This window comes from Ambystoma mexicanum, chromosome 3p, assembly GCF_040938575.1.
Source record: "Ambystoma mexicanum isolate Mex_15411 chromosome 3p, UKY_AmexF1_1, whole genome shotgun sequence".
Classification (NCBI taxonomy): Eukaryota; Metazoa; Chordata; class Amphibia; order Caudata; family Ambystomatidae; genus Ambystoma; species Ambystoma mexicanum.
The window spans coordinates 500,469,082-500,484,645 of record NC_090925.1 but is presented as its reverse complement, the minus strand read 5'-3'; the positions used below and the strand labels follow the sequence as shown (position 1 = coordinate 500,484,645).

Sequence of the window (15,564 nt, the reverse complement as noted above, 5' to 3'; positions counted from 1 at the left end):
TCATACACCTGCTTCTTGGGATATCATCAGCAAGGCGGCTACTTGGACCACTCCGTCGGCCTTCTGTAAGCACTACTCGCTGGACACCAGCTCAAAGCATGATGCAGCATTTGTCAGGCAGTTCTGCATAGCCTTTTTTTGCTTCCTCCTTAGATATGAGACAGGTTGTCACAGCTCCATCCTATGTTCTTGTGCGTTGGAATCACCCACAAGGATGGAAGAAAGGGGGTGGGATGTATGAGTAATTAAAGTTACTCACCGTAGTGACTAGAGTGCTCATAGTCCATAGTCCCCTTTCCTCCATACGTCCCACCTGCCTTCCCCCTCTAGTATGCCAATGGCTTATAGGTAATAAGAGTAGCCAGGTATCTAAGCGTCCGATGTGTTCAAAGGGGACTGAGGTGAAGCACCGGAGGGCGGGTCCTCAGCAGCTCAATTTTTCACTGCCAAAGGTTGCAGTAGCATCCCCACAAGGGGACGCCCACAAGGATGGAGGAAAGAGGACTATGTACTAGGAGTACTCTAGCCACTACAGTGAGTACATTTAATTAATGAATCATCCATGTAAATACGTTGGACCAGAGCTCTCCAAGAATCGATCCTGGAAAGTTACCTCACCCAGCAAAACATTCTTGGAGCTGGCAAGTTTGTGGTTGGTGATTTTGTGAGCCCATCAGATGAAGCTGCACGCCAGTGCAGCCCTCTTTGGCTAATGGCAATGCCCCCCCTACTCCCCGCCCCAGGACCTATCTGTACCCTAATGTGGACCAAACCTGGTTTTGTCCTTTGTCCAGCCCATCTCAAGAGCAGGGCTTATATTGAACATCTTTTCTATTTGACATTTGTCAGTTGTGGTCCAAATAAAACAACTTCTTTTCTACCTTTCCTAGTGCAGCAGATTCCTGCAATCTCTACAGCTCGTTTGGTTTTGTATTCTGCCTTTCAGCAAGTTCAGTAACAGTAGTTCTTCTTTTGGCTTGTTCTACAACATCTTTGAATCATCAATCCTTTTTTCTTACCCTTTCTATCATCAACTACTGGATGTTCCTAATGCTTAATTCACCACCCACCGCATTCTTAATGCCTTATTCCACTACATCCAGGATTGTTCAGCTCTAATCTTTAATCCTCGATCTACCCTTTTGTCCCTAGCATTTAATCCCTCTATTCTATCTGTAGACATGTGGGCAAACCTATTCAGGCTGCAGTGGGAAGATGGTCAACCACTTTCCAAGATAGTGTGTTACTACGGACTAAGCTGTGCTAATCATTAATTTGGTAGCCGACTACTGAACGATTCTCAGGTGGCAGTTATTAGTTCACCTTTAACTTTATCCAGATTTAGCTTCCATAGAGGTGCCTACTTGAGTTCGATGCTGAAGGCCAAGATTTAGTGAGTGAAGTGTGGCGCATCCTATCTGGCAAAAAGAGATGGGTTACCAAGACCAGTAGCAATCACCCTGACTAATGGGTAACAAATTGCAATCGGTGTAAAATGCAGATTACACATAGTTTCTCCGAACTGTGGCAAAGGAGACTCCCATTCCAGTGTTGGGGCAAACCTCTGAGTCCCCTTCTGTTATTGAAACCGTTCTAATTATCGTTAAAGTTCCAGCACTCAGTGTGCTAATTCAAGGCACAGGAAATATCATGAAAACCACAGGAAACCTTTTTCTTTCCCGAATTGTGGGTGTATATTATAGTTTCAACACATTATAAGCGCATAATAATGGTGCATAGGTAGACCATGCCAGATGTTATTAGGACTGAAGTTTCCTGAGTAAACGGTTTCATTTCTATTCTGCTAGACTCTATAAATGCCTCCCCATGTTGGACTGCGTGCTTTAACTAGATTCGTATCCTTCCCAGTGCTAGACATGGTCGCATGATGATGACCTTTAAATACAACTGTCACTCTGGACAACCGGCTGGTGTCGCTATAAAAACATGGAAAAACCCCAGCACAGCTGCAAAAAATACCTAGTGGGACCTCTGGGGATCATGTGCTGGCTTGCCACTAAAATCAAATGTAGCTGTAGATCAGGTGGTGATAATCTTGCAGTGTATGCGGTCTACAGCAGGCCGCAAGTGAGCTGGACATTAGGCTGCTGTCCCTTACCAGGGAGCTGGATCATTCTCCCTGGATTATTCTTTCTTAACAGGGAGCAGGAGCCACCCTTCTGGACCCCTTGCCAGAAGGAAAGTGGGGAAGCAACAGTTTGTGCAGGGCTTACATGCTGCACCATGGCATTGTATAACAAGCACAGGTTCATCTGATACTTGTGCTATAATACAGATACAGGACATATGTCTGATGACCCCATGCTTGACGAACACTCCTACACTGCTCCTTACTCCCATTTCTTTTGGCAAGGGGATTCATAAGATTGGCTTGACCTCTCCTGGTAAGGGTTGCAGAGACCTCACTGATAGTTTCTGGTAACTCATGGGTTCAGCATCTACAGAGCCTGCATTGTCACACAAAGGTGGTCCCTCAGAATCCATGACCCTGTGTGAGAACAGGTTATCGCAGGTGAATCATACAGTTCATAAATGCGGAACCCACACTAGTTTGTCAGCGGAAAGTCTGTTAGTTCACAGACAAGAGAAGAGCTGCTCTGCATCATTCCAGTGCTCTCCTCCACTCCCCCTTTCCTGCTCATCGCGGCACATGGGCATCTACCGAAATAACTGTTACTGTGGACTGAGCGCAATAGGGGCCACGAGATCTTGGGGGATATTTAAAAAAGTGACATTTTAAAGCCAAGATTAGCATTTCACCATCAAGTTACTATCTTCTTACATAGGTACAGGACACACGTTAATAGCAGCCACAAGGAATCTATGTCGGCTGGAGCATAGATAATGGACACAGATCAGCACCAGTATGAAAACGGTACACGCACATAGACCCATGCAGACACATGCACAGACACCCTTGCAGAAAGTACAAATATCCAAACCTGGATAAAGGAGACCAATTGGAATCACTTCGGAAGGTACACATGCCATAGCATTGTTGAGGATGCAGATTAGAAATGACCAGGAAAGAGCACAGATCTGAACATCGAATGAAATGCATTACAATGAATGAGCCAAGAAACAAATGACTTCGTAGTGTTAAATGTTTGCACTTTTGGCTTTTGTTCAAGCTTTAGTTCTTTCAGATTTTTGAAGTTCTGTACTGATTGTTCACCCTCAAGCCACTCTGCCTCTCTTTGAGGTGGTTCTGCATCCAGGTTGGTGTTGAGGGCTCAGGAAGTTTGATCATATCACCTCTATTCTAAAACTACTCCATTGGTTACCCTTAAATGCCAGGATAATGTTCCATCTTAGCCAACACAGCAGTTTGTTGTCAAACACCAAGTTGGCTTCCGATAAGGTACTTCTTTCTGGGGGCAAGGGACGGCTTTGTAGCAGGGCTATCATTCGAATGTTTGGGGGTTCCTGCCCATCCTCCAACTTGTTGAAGGTCTGAAAAATGTTGACGTTGTGACTGTGGAATGATGGTTTTGAACTATCCTGCTTTTAATGTATTATATCTTGTATCCTGATTAATACATTTCTTATCAAATGTATTTCTGAACACTGTTTTCCACAGTGCTATTATCCACTTTGGTGTTAGGTTTGTGCTACATACAAATCTATAATAAGATAACCAGTTTGGCCACCTACTTGTCTCTCCCAATGAAGTACTGTGCACATCATTGGGGGTGGCCACTTTTTACATTCTTCTTTTGGTGGGACCAAGCTCTCGAACTACACCATTCTGATGTTAGGTTAGTTTTTATAACTAGCAATTTATGATGCAGGTACATTGTTTTATAGCACAGTAGGTGTTCTCACCAGAATTCATATACTTTATCAAACAGCGGGAGAAGGAAGGCTGAATCTGCCTTTCCAAGTGCCTTACCCACTGACATTTCTTCTGAACCTTCTTGACAATTACTTATTAAATGCTATTCAGCTTCCGTTACTGCACAGGATCAATCTGTGCCCAAAGAGGTGAAAATGCTACACAAGTTTTGCTGCAGTCAACACAAACTGTATACTCTGCAAGGAACACAGGGGTTCATTACCATATTGGTCTTCTCAACGCAGTGTTGATTTTTATTTATAAAAAGGGCACTGGGCTCTTTAAAGTCAGTCTGGTTGGGGATGCAGAGTAAGTGCCACTTTGGCCATCCCATAAGAATATCTCTGGCACAGGAGGGTTCCTGTATGAATAAATATGGATGTTTCCAAGACAACGCATCTGAGATTTAAAAGGCCAACAGAGCTTCAAGCTCTGGTCTGTGCTGGAGTGTGGTTTGTGTGACCTCTGTGTGATTAAGGCGTTGGTGCATGGTGTTTGCTACCTCACGTGTTTTTCACATTATTTTAGCAGCCTATCATTGTAGCACTTGAAAATCTACATAATTGTAGCATTTGAGCATTGTAGTATAGACAAAGTCGTATTGCTTTTACCCGCACTATTTGGGAACTACATTTCCCATGAGCTATTGTAGTTCGGCTGAGATTTTAAAGCCCAATGGCACGTTAGTGCCGGTGTGTTAGCCGCCACTGCTGGTTAGTACGAGAAGTGCATCCGAGCTCTTCGAGTATAGGTGAGAGCCTATTTTTTTGTCGAGATTGGTTATTTAGGGTTGGTGACCATGTCTGTGATATCGAAACACATTGACGGGCATTTTTTCAAAAATATTTAGACATGGGTTTATATGCCCTGCTAGTTCCCTCTACAATGCCGTTAAGTACTTCTAATGAAAGCCGAGACGTTGCCTTCCCTTGGTTCATCCCAGGCATCACCTGTTGGTGAGTGCAAGTGTGAGCATGATCATTTACCCAATGTGGCTTGCACTGATTCAGCTGACAGTTATCGGATCAACCTCAACTGCAGTCTTTCACAGATAGCATTATTATTACAGACTCCCTTTCCAATCCTAGCCGCGCTTCCTCAACAGCTTTGCTGCTTTCTCTTAAATACTCATTCCTTAGTAAAGCATTCTCTTGATATCGCTGACTTCGTTTTTGACCATAACATTGATGTTGCTTTCTTGATGGAAACATGGCTTTCTGCATCCTCTGGGCCGGACTTGGCACTAGCCGTACCAAAAGGCTACTTTATAGTTGGGGTGAGGGTTGGTCAATTATTTATCGAAAATCCCTTCATGTACACCAACTGAATGTAGAAGCACCGGAAGGCACTGAACTGCTACTTGTTTGGCTTCTAGTCTACCCTAATGTCTCTTATACGTTTATCTTGCTGTTTAAACTGCCTCACATCATAGATTTGTTTGAGGAGCAACTTCTTTCATTATTACACTCCTCAATTAAAACAACTTCTAAAATGATAGTTCTTGCTGATTTTAATCTGTGGTTGTATGATGCACAAGACAGCACAGCTGCATCCTTGAACCATGCCCTTTTAGATTTGGATTTTACATCCATTATCTCAAAACCTACACATCCTAATGGTCATATTTTAAAGTGGCTATGTTGAACTCTTAGAGGTTCTCCCTTGTCTGTGGTCTGACCACTATAATATAATGTTTTTAATTGGTACCTCAAATTTAATTTCACAAGTGTATCCTAAACTCGAGATGGTGCCGAAGACAATCTACATAAAAGGACATCTACTACACTTGAACCATTTGTAGAGGTCTCTGGTCATCCTGTGGTGGTGATTCCTTCCAAGGATTTGGCCTTACAGTATAACCATATACTGTATTCGGCTCTTGATTCTATTGCACATCTAACGATGTGTAAATCCATCCCAGCAGCTTGATCTTCTCACACCTGATAGATGCAAGATCTTTGTGTTTTGCAGGTGCAAAAAAAAGGCAAAAGTCATCTTTAGTTTCTTATGTTTGCTATAACTCAGTGGCTAGATCGTACAAGAGCTCTGTGACTTTAACTAAAAGACAATAGGCCAAAAGAATTGTTTATTTTAAAAGAACTTCACTAAGGTTAAGGCATAGATAGTTTGGTTACAGACAGTTTGGTGCATTAGCATCCAACAAGTAGTGCTCTCGAAAGTATCATCTATTAAAGCAGGTATCTCTCAGAAGAGATCCAGTTTAGCACCTCCTATTGTTCTCTCACCATCAAATGGATGGATTCCTCCATTGTTTGATTTCAGGCAAGTATGAGCTTTGGATGTGGAGAATTTAACTCAGACATTAAAACCAACAGATTTCCTGGATGATCCTTATCCAGCAAAGATTGTTATACATTGTGTAAACACCCTTGCTGCCTTAATTGCTGACTTTGTGAATGTCTCTTTTCAGTCAGCACATGTACATTTTTGTATTAAGCAAGCATGGATCTCGCCCTTATTAAAGAAATTTACATTGGATCCCGATTTCCCCACAAATTGTAGTGAAATGAGTTTCCCCTTTTTGCTTAAGATAATGGATCATTTGGCTCACCTTCAATTATAAGCACACTTAGAAGAGTACAATCTTCTTGGGAAAAGACAATCAGGTTTCCGAACATATCATGGTACTGAGTCTGCCCTTTTAGATTTGAAGGCTACCATGACTCAAATTATGGACAAAGGCAAGTTGGCCCTCCTTATTGTATTGGATCGCTTAGCAGCATTCAAATTGGTTGATTTTAACATCTTATGAGTACAGTCAACCGCGTTTCATTCTAGGGCGGCAGATTGTGTTTTGTCATTTTTATCTTGTCGATGGGCAAGAGCTTTTCATACTACTTGTATGGCACCGCCAGAGGAGCTGCTTTGCAGAGTTCTGCAGGGGTCTTGCCCACTCTTTTTAATCTTTTTTATGAAACCTTTGTGACATTTTAGATGAGCAGGAAATTGTATAGACCAACTACGCGGATGAAACGCAGATTCTGATTCAGCGGACCCATGACTGTTCCACTGATGCTTCAAGAGTTAATTGAGGTTTTTGCTTCATCCGCTGTTGGATGGTTCATAATTCCCTTGCATTAAATGCTACAAAAACTGAATTGCTGATAGTTGGTACTCGGCAGAAATTGTCAAAATTATCGGACATGTATAATAACTTTACTATTGCAGATATCTTATTCCAGTACTTCCCAAAGTCAAAACTCTTATTGTTCATGAAGGATCAAGTTAATTCTGTTATCTCCACTTAATCTTTTTACTTAAAACTGCTGTGCCGCATTAGACCGTATCGCTTGTCAAAAGGTGCACATTGGAGCAAGGCTGTAAGCCCCTCCTAAACGGTCCTTCCCGCCTGGAATATAACTAAGAATGAGACACTTTCACAGAATAACAGCCACATAGATACATTTATTTAGCATCAACAAAACACTTGAACAGAGACAGGTTTGTTTCGCTAAGGCTCTCTTGCTTCACAAAATATTTTTGCTCCTTAAAAATGACTTTTCAGCAGTTCTACCATTATACGTAAGTAGCACAGGGTCTTTAACAGATAACTGGCAGGGTGTAACAAGACATTCAGTGAGTACTTATGTCAGAATTACAAATGGACATCTGCCGGGAGAGGCCCAACATGTGGTGTTTTCTATCCTTGGCTAAACTTAGAGGTGAAGGTCAAGATCTGCTAATATTTGTGCATGCTATTTTGACTGTGCTATTTCTTAACTTGAGAGCAATGCCTGCAACTTAACACACACAGAGGGGTCGTTTGGAATACTGTTTTTGGACCATGACAAAACTGTTGTGTGACATTCTAAAAGAGAAAGAACTAGTGTTTGTTTAATATATATTTCCACACTCTCCAATGAGAATAGTGCAATCTTGGCTCGAGCCATTATAGGCGCAAAAATAAACTGTTGCGGCTGTCTTCTCGTTGGTATTGCACAGAAATACGTGGCCAAATTGCAAGTTCTGCAAAGTAATGTTTCGTATTGTTTCGAAAATTAGTCAAAGAGTGCATATTACAGCCTCTCAAAGGGCTCTTCATTGGCTACCAGTAAGAGAACATTTGAACTTTCTCATTCTCTCCATCACCCATAAATGTATTTCTGATGCTTGTTAATCTGCTTAGAATCACATGCTGTGCATATGGTCCGACATCCAGTGGTAACCGCAGAGTATTGCATCTTGTTTTTCGGGGGACCGAAAGGGGACGTCGGCATAGTCGTGTCTGAAACACTATCCCTATCGTGACGTGTGTAGTACCCAAAATCCCTCACGCGCCTAGGTCCCTCAAATAGTTTTTTCCGCCCAGTTAACTGGTCGCCCCATAGCGGAGCTCTTCATGAGACATTGTTTATCTTACCGAATTGTCGGTTTAATCCCCGTTAAGTCACTTCACCCATCAAGAACATCTTCGATGAAGACTACAGGGGAATCGTCTACGGCTGTGGGTTCCAGCGCCTAAGATCCGGCGTTCGGACTTCCACGTGGTCGGGCCTTCTGGCCAGCCTACACAGTAGGGAGAGTGGGCTCAGGGTTTGCCATACTGCTATGTCTTTCCTCTTTTCCACTGCTTTCCTTTTTGGTCTGGTCACCCTTCCCTTCTGCTATGGAAAGGACTCCATTTAGATTCTGCCCTGTGTGTAGGGTCAGATATCCGTGGAAAGACGAGCACACGTCGTGTAAGGCTTGTCTCCCCCTAGAGCACGCCGAGAAGCGGTGTTCGGCATGTAAACTCCTTAAACCTAAAACCCTTAAGGAGCGCCGGTTGAAGCAGTGGGCTGCGTACGGAATGTCACGCGTGGAGCCTCCCTCCCCTGCCGCGACACCAGCCGAAAGTGACGGGGGTACATCGGATGACCAAACGTCCAACGCAGACGTTATAGACCTTGAGGTGGACTATTCTAGAGCTGCCACGCCCGTCCCCGACCCTTCCAGGCTCGACTCCGGTCTTGCTACGGGGACCACACCCGGTGACAGAGGCGTACAATCGCACCGCACAAAGCACACAACCCAAGCGCCCTCCTCGACGACTTCGTCGAAGAAGGCAAAAGCGCCATCGGATCGATCTGATCCGAAGCCCTTCCCCCGTATCCGCAGCAGCGCATGACGACTGGGCATAACAAACATAACCAGGGCGCTACTCCCCAAACTACACACGCCAAAGTTTCTGAACAAGAAACTTCGACGGGTTCCAAGATTTCCAAGGCCCGTACAGGCCCGAAAACTGCGAGTAGGACTCTACCCGAGAAGCCATCCACTGGCCCTTCTGGAGCCGCGGAAGACATTTTCACTGCCGACACATCATCGGGGGCGTTGTCTCCCGAAGATTCAGTGACTATCCGTAAGAGCATCAATAGGATTGCTGCAGCGGTGGGCCTAGTACCGGTTCTGCCCACAGTTATGGGCCAATCCGCTGAAAAGTCTTCCACGGATTTGGAAGACGATCCCGAAGACTCGTACGAAGAAAGCCAGGTACCCCTCTCAAGCACCCTGAGGAGATCCTCTCAACGCTTTAGGGCGTAGAACCCGGTTCCTACTCAGCTAGGTCCATTTGGGTCATCCAAGTAGACCACAGAGCAATTCGAGGGGTGTCCTACCCAGCTAGGTGCATTTGGGTCATCCAAGTAGACCACGGAGCAATTCGAGGGGTGTATGGATCGGCTGGAGCAGTTTTTCAGGGCTTCTGATCAACCTCCGCCGAAAAAAGCTCGGGTAGACCCTAACCCTCAAACACAAGATGCCCAACACCTAGATGTCCAACACCATGTTGACTATCAAGAAGATGTCCAGATGGACATGTATAGAGACATCTATACAGAAGAAGAGGAGGCTTCTTTTCTGGACAACTACGGGGAAGATCCAGGGGCAACGGACAACTGGGAGGACACCCAGCAGGATGATCACAATTCTGATATTGTTTGCCTAGACTCTCCTCCATCCACACAGATTCGACAAGCTTCCCCGGTGGATGATAATGGCTTTCAACAACATGTTGAAAAAAGCAGCGGAATTCTTTAAAATTGCCACGCTTGAAGCCTTGCCCGAACAAGATTTCGCGGAGGATAGTATTAATGAAAAGCCTCCAGCAAGCCAGTCTATCCCTCTCTTGAGCTCTGTAAAGAGACGGCTGGCCCCTTCCTTACTCACACCTGCTTAGACTAGGGCTGTGAACCCAAGGGTCGAAAAACTTTTCCGGCCCTCCCCCACCAACCCGCTTTATATCAAAGGACACGTAATCCCATACTTGCTGGTGGTGACCAACACTCGCAAGAGAGAAGGGGGTTCCCCTTGCCACGGGAGAGTCACCCTGGACAAGGAGTCCAAATGGTTGTATGCCTTAGGCAAACGGGTTACGTCGGCGGCAGCCTATACCGTCCGGATTGCCAATAACACGACATTACTGGCAAGCTACGTCGACGCCCAATGGAACCTACTCCGGGAAAGCTTTCAGGAGGTTCCGGAACCAACCAGAGCCAAGCTTCTCGCCATTGTCTCGGAGGGCAAACTTGCCAATTAGAATGTTGTAAAGAATACCATGGACACCGCAGAGACAGCAGGCAGGTCTCTCGCACAGGGTACTCTCCTAAAGAGACACGCGTGGCTGCGCACGTCGGGCTTCAGGCCTGAGACCCAGGCATCCATTATCAACAAACCCATCAAAGAGGCCAACCTCTTCGGGAAGACGTAGACGATGCGTTGGAAACAGCCAAGAAGGAGCACGAGACTATTAAGTCGCTGCACCAGATTTCCCAAAAACCCTCTTCACAGAGGGGCAGTAATTCCCGGCAGTCTTTTCGAGGACAAGCACGTGCCGATCAAAATAATTTCGGCACGGGCAACTTCAACTCAAGTCAACCTGCTGCAAGCCCCACTTACTACCCCCAGAGGGGTCAGAAGCGCGGAAAGAATAGAGGCAGAGGCTCCAATTCCAAAGGAGCGTCAACTTCGGGTCAGAAATGACCACCAAGTTCAGGTCCCCTCCCATGTCTCCCCGGTCGGGGGGCGATTAACATCTTTCCTCAAGGCATGGGAGGGGATAACTTCAGACCAGTGGGTCTTAAAGACGGTCGCCCACGGTTACTGCGTAGAATTCTCCCGACCTCCACAGTTCAGACCGCCGAAACATCGGCGCCTTTCACCGGAACATCTGCAGATCCTGATCCAAGAGGTGGAAGCGCTGCTGGGAAAGGACGCCATAGAAGCCGTCCTGATTCTTAAGGTAAACGAGGGTATCTATTCAGTGTACTTCCTTGTACCCAAAAAAGATCTCACCATGCGTCCTGTTCTAGACCTGCGGCCAGCGAACAAGTTCATAAAGCCCCAGAAGTTTTGCATTTTAACACTGCAAGAGGTGATCCCATTGCTAAAACAGCGGGACTTCATGACAACATTGGATATGAAAGATGCATACTTTCATATTTCAATGCTGCCAGCGCACAGAAAATTCCTAAGGTTTGTGATTCAGGACATACACTATCAGTTCAAGGTACTTCCCTTCGGCATAGCCTCGGCGCCAAGGGTGTTTACCAAGGTCCTGGCAGTGGCACACCTGCGCAGACTTTCAGTTCCAGTTTACCCTTACCTCGACGATTGGCTCATCACGGGGGACTCGTTCGACGTTTGTTTTTCGAACTCCCAAAAGGCACTTCAGTTCAGCCTGGGATTTTCTATCAACGAAAAGAAATCCAGCTTAGTCCCCAAGTAAAACAGTTCCTGGGGGCTCTAATTCGTACGGAAGACGGTCTAGTCTTCCCTTCCAGCGAGAGGGTTCAGAACATGCTCTCTCAGGTTCCTCAATATGTAGCCAGTCGAGCGGTGACGGTACGCAAAGCTATGCGTTTGCGAGGGATGATGACGTCATGCATATACTTGGTTCCCCACGCGCGGCTGCGCATGTGTCCCATGCAAGAGTGGCTCAACAGCCAGTGGTGTCAGGCCAGCGGACAATGGGAAGATCTGTTAGTTGTCTCACCAGCCCTCGTTCTCTCTCTGCAGTGGTGGTCGAGGGAGAACCTCTTCAAGGGGAAAACCTTCACCACCCCTGCAGTGGAAGCCACTCTCACGACAGACGCATCTCTCACAGGGTGGGGTGCTCACCTGCTTCAACAGACAGCGCACGGAGTGTGGTCCCATCAGGTAGCGTCCAACCATATAAACCATCTGGAGCTACTAGGTTTGTTCAAAGCATTGAAAGCCTTTCAGGAGCAACTGCAAGGGAAGACAGTGCTGGTCCTAACCGACAGCACAAAAGGAATGTATTACCTGAACAAACAGGGGGGCACTAACTCTCCAGGGCTATCCAAGCTGTCCCAAAACATCTGGATATGGGCTCTCAAACACAAGATGTTCCTGATATCCCAACATGTTCCAGGGGAACTCAATCTTCTGGCAGGCGTACTCGGCAGAGATTTTCATCTGCCAGAAGAGTACGAATGGCGACTGCACGAAGACATTGTATCCAACGTCTTTGCAGAATGGGGGTTTCCAGATCCAGAGATCGACCTGTTCGCTACTCAGGAGAACGCCCAATGCCAAGATAACGCCTCCAGGTACCCCCAGAACCGATCCAAGGGGAACGGTCTCTGGATAACTTGGTCGGGGAAATTTGTCTACGCTTTTCCCCCCCCCCCGACTCCTCTTCTGAACAAGATAGTACACAGATGCACCAGGAACCCGTCACCATGATTCTGGTGGCTCCCATGTGGGCCCGCCAACCTTGGTTAGCGCACCTGATGGAAATGTCCCTCTCCCCACCAGTCAAGCTGCCCTGCCCGTACAACATGTCTCATGACAGGGGGGGAGACTCTGCACCCATGCCCACAAACTCTGAACTTAGCAGCCTGGTTCCTGAGGTCATAGAGTTTGGACATCTGCAACTCCCTCAAAGATGCATGGACATACTGAGGGAGGCAAGAAAGCCTAACACACATTATTGCTATGCCAGCAAATGGAAACATTTTGTCATCTGGTGCAGTTCCAAAGGTGTCAATCCCACCGATTGCTCGCCTTCACACATTGTGTTATATCTAACCCATCTGTTGGACTCTGGGTTAGTCTTCAATTCCTTAAAGGTTCACCTAGCGGCGTTGTTAGCCTACACCATGTCACAGCAGAAGGTGTTGTGGTGGTAAATACCTGTGATTAAAGCCTTTATGGAAGGGGTTAAAAGAATGTATCCCCTGGGTGGGATCTAAATGTGGTTTTAACTAGGCTCATGGGACCCCCTTTTGAGCCTATGCATAAAGCTAGTCTGAAAGACCTGACTTACAAGACAGCCTTTCTAGTAGCTATCACTTCTATCAGAAGAGTTAGCGAACTACAGGCCCTCTCGGTTTTGGACCCCTTTGTTATAGTCCACAAGGATAAGGTAGTTCTGCGCACTCGTCCCAGATTTGCGCCGAAATTTATTTCAAAGTTCCATGTGAACCAGTCAATCGAACTACCCACGTTCTTCCAGAGACCTACTAACATGGCCGAAAGAAGCCTTCACACACTAGATGTGCGCAGGGCAGTCATGTTCTACATGGATAGAACTAAACCACTGAGGAAAACTAAACAATTCTTTGTTTCAGTTGCAGCTGGTAGAGAAGGGGATCCTGTCTCTAAATCAGTAATATCAAGGTGGATTGTCAAATGCATCACACTGTTTCTCTCTTGCAAAGAGAGAACTGCCCTTCAAGCCTAGAGCACATTCTACTCGAGGCACTGGGGCATCCATAGCATTCATTGCAAATGTTCCCCTTGAGTCCATTTGCAAAGCGGCAACCTGGATTTTTGTACACTCCTTTACAAAACACTATTGCCTAGACACTCATTCTAGGTCTGATTCTCAGGTGGGACAAGCAGTACTAAGACATATTTTTTTTACTGTTGCTTCTCACAACCCACCTCCAACTCCGGGTACTGCTCGCTAGTCTATGCACAGCATGTGATTCTAAGCATATTAACAAGCATCAGAAGACATGCATTACTTACCGTAAAAGCATTTCTGATGATTGTATCTGCTTAGATTCACATGCGTCCTCCCTGCGTGCTCGCTTGGGGTGGAAGGAACATAGGCTTCTTACTACTTTCTCTCTTCATGTACTCTCACTATAGCCTTGAGCTCCCTCATGGCAGAAAAAAATAGTCGGAGGGACCTCGGCGCGTGAGGGATTTTGGGTAATACCCACACGTCACGATAGGGATAGTGTTTCAGACACGCCTATGCCGACGTCTCCTTTCGGTCCCCCGAAAGACAAGATGCAATACTCTGCGGTTACCACTGGATGTCGGACCATATGCACAGCATGTGAATCTAAGTAGATACAATCATCAGAAATGCTTTTACTGTAAGTAATGCATGTCTTATGGTAAAAATCCAGACTATTTGAAAAGGTCTCAGGTGGTGATATCCCCATACATATGGTCACCATACATAATGTTGCTGGGAAAAGGTTGTGGCGACATTATAAATGGTGACCATCTATATGGGCAATCAAAGTGGTTATGATGGGTAGGAGAGTCGCGCTCAAGTAACAAGAAAAATCATTCAATAACGGGTACGTATTGTCTCAATATGGATATTTCCACAAACAAGAGTTTCTTGAATGACAAAATGTATTCAGAGAATTGGACAGCCGACACGTGTTTCGAGCAGAGGGTCGTTATCAAGGCCAAAACTGCTTCCTGTATAACCAATTACTGAAGCGGGTTAATATCCGTATTTACAAGAGAAATAATGAGTCAAATCCTCAATGGTGCGTAACTGTAGTCATTCGATAACAAATTGTAACCCTGTATCTTTTCAGCCGTGCATCAATGGCTGGTGCAAAGTATATATCCGAAAATCAGAGCATCTGAAAATAAATGGGCCAAATCCCTGCAGACTACGTTATATATGGGTCAAAGGCAATAGGGGGTGCGGGGGTGTCCCCAGCTCCCCTTGAAAAAAAAAAAATGATTTTGATGTTTGTGCTGTTATTTGTGCACTCGTTTGCCCTTCCCTAGGCAGGTTGGAAATTAGTAAACATTAATGTCCGTGGACATTAGAATAATATTTTTGCAGCACTTAAAATGGCTATTCTTGTAAAAGCAATATTTGTCTTACCAGTAGATTTATGACAATGCACATGCATGAAGTGTTTACATATATTGTTTACGTAACTGGAAAACCGGTTGCCTAAACAGGTTACTATGTACAAACTGCCAAAGTACCCAGCCGTTTTGCAATGGCTTTACATGCTTTAACAGAATCTATTAAGGAGACTACTCTCCTGTTGTCATTTTTTTTCTAGTTATACTTCATTGAATACTTCTGACAAGCAGTCCGGATCATAAATATTGTCTCTGGTATAGCCTTAAAGAACTAGACCTAAGTCAGTAGGTGAGGAATATAGATGTAGACTCCATGCATGTGACTTAAGCCCAGAAGTCTACAAGAGGATCTTAAAATTATGGATCTCATGACTTTTGCCGCCAAGCACAATCCAACTTCAAACGCTATAATAACCTGTTTTTCACTTGTAGATTAAACCCTTATGTGAGCTTTGATGAAACCACTTTTTCAACTATGTCCAATGTCCTTTAGTAAAACCTGTACAGAATTATTACCCTCTTTTTTACTCTCACGACTGCATTATTAATTTTAAAAAGGTGTTCAATAAGATTTTACTTTAAGTCCAATCAATCGTCTGAATTTTACAGCT

The 15,564-nt window shown here is 45.2% G+C and overlaps 1 protein-coding gene across 1 annotated transcript in view; it reads left to right on the top strand.

Annotated features, from left to right (window-relative positions):
• The window catches only part of PARD6B (par-6 family cell polarity regulator beta), a 213,882-nt gene that overhangs the window by 182,314 nt on the left and 16,004 nt on the right, over positions 1–15,564 (top strand). The window lies entirely within an intron of this gene.